Source organism: Gossypium hirsutum, chromosome A13 (assembly GCF_007990345.1).
Source record: "Gossypium hirsutum isolate 1008001.06 chromosome A13, Gossypium_hirsutum_v2.1, whole genome shotgun sequence".
In the NCBI taxonomy this organism is placed as follows: Eukaryota; Viridiplantae; Streptophyta; class Magnoliopsida; order Malvales; family Malvaceae; genus Gossypium; species Gossypium hirsutum.
Window position 1 is genome coordinate 86,309,051 of NC_053436.1, and position 1,721 is coordinate 86,310,771.

Consider the following 1,721-nt stretch of genomic DNA (forward strand, 5'->3'; position numbering starts at 1 on the left):
AACTTGCTCTTAATTATGTGTTCCTAATTCTTGCTTTGATATCCCAGGATACTGATTCAAGACACGCTCTTATTCAGAGGAGGAATAGACCCTGTCTAAGAGTACATTTTCCATAATTAAGCGGAGTTGATTGCGCGCCTAGAAATAGGATGACAAGATTTTGCTGGATTAGGGTGAAACCTAATAAGGGGATCCATAGATCGAGTTAATGCAACCCTAGAGTGTTAATTAGAGAAAAGTCTCAGTTATTCAATCTAGAGATTAGACGTTATTAGTCATGAATAGGGATAATAACAAAACTTAGAGATTTCTACGGAACAAGTTGAATGAATAAATCGTCCGATTCAGAGCCAGAATAACAAGTACAGTCTAGGTGGATTTTTCCTTAGGTGTTGTCTCAAGTCAATCAATTTTCCCAAAAGCAATTCCCCAATTATTTTCTCTGTGCGTTCTTAGTTTAAATAATTAGTTAATTAAAACAAACCCTTTTATTCTTAGGCTAAATAATAAAAAGATAGTTATTACTAGTACTTTTGGTTCCCTTGGGTACGATATCCCAATCTTGCCATTACTATACTATTGTTCGATAGGTGCGCTTGCCATTTCGTCGTGATAATAGTTAGTCTAGGTTTGATCTTCATTATAAATATTTATTACTTGTTAGGAATCACGCGATCAAGTTTTTAGTGCCGTTGCCGGGGAACTGAAATATTAGGAACACTAAATTTTTATTACTTTAGCCATTTATTTTTCTTTCAATTTTATTTTATTTTATTATTTATTAATTTACTTTTTTCTTTCTCTTGGCAGGTTTTTACAGTTTATGACTAGAAGAAACCCATCAGGACCATTTCTCTTTGACAAAGAAATCGATCGTACAATTCACAAAAATCAAAGAGAAATAAGGCGTAGTTTACGCTACACGGAGAACGAGTGAGAAGACGATACTCAAACCCCAACCGACGAGATGGTTGAAAACTAGGCAATCAGCTGCCTTCTGCAATTGCAGCTAATCAAAATTCTGCTCTAGGTACTATGTATGATTATGCTAAACCTTCTTTAACAGGAACTGAGTCTAGTATAGTTAGACTTGCTATTGCTGCGAATAATTTCGAACTAAAACCTAACACAATTCAGATGATACAACAGTTTTTCAGTTTGATGGTTTGCAGGATGAGGATCCCAACACGCACTTGGCAAATTTTCTTGAATTTTGCGATACATTGAAAATCAATGGCATTTCTGATGTTGCCATTCGTCTTCGGTTATTTCCCTTTTCACTGAGAAACAATGCTAAACAATGGTTGAACTCGTTACCACGAGGGACTATCACTACTTGGGAACAAATGACCGAGAAATTTTTACTAAAATATTTTCTGCCGGCTAAAACGGCTAAATTGCGTAATGATATCTCTTCTTTTGTGCAGATGGATTTAGAAACACTTTACGATGCATGAGAGAGATACAAGGACTTACTGAGAAGGTGCCCTCACTATGGGTTACCGCTTTGGCTGCAAGTTCAAACGTTCTACAATGGTGTGAATCCCTCGACAAGACAAATGATTGACGTAGCTGCTGGCAGAACCATCAACAATAAAACACCGGAAGATGCATATGAATTTATAGAGGAGATGTCACTGAATAACTATCAGTGGCAAGTTATGAGGACAAAGCCAACGAAAACAACCGACGTCTATAACATCGATTCAGTCACCATGCTC

The 1,721-nt window shown here is 36.6% G+C and overlaps 1 non-coding gene across 1 annotated transcript; it reads right to left on the reverse strand.

The window, feature by feature from the left end:
* Positions 1-1,394: 1,394 nt before the first annotated feature.
* Positions 1,395-1,501, reverse strand: LOC121213488 (small nucleolar RNA R71). Its single transcript, XR_005908869.1, has one exon. It is a non-coding gene; the product is annotated as a small nucleolar RNA R71 (small nucleolar RNA).
* Positions 1,502-1,721: the final 220 nt, after the last annotated feature.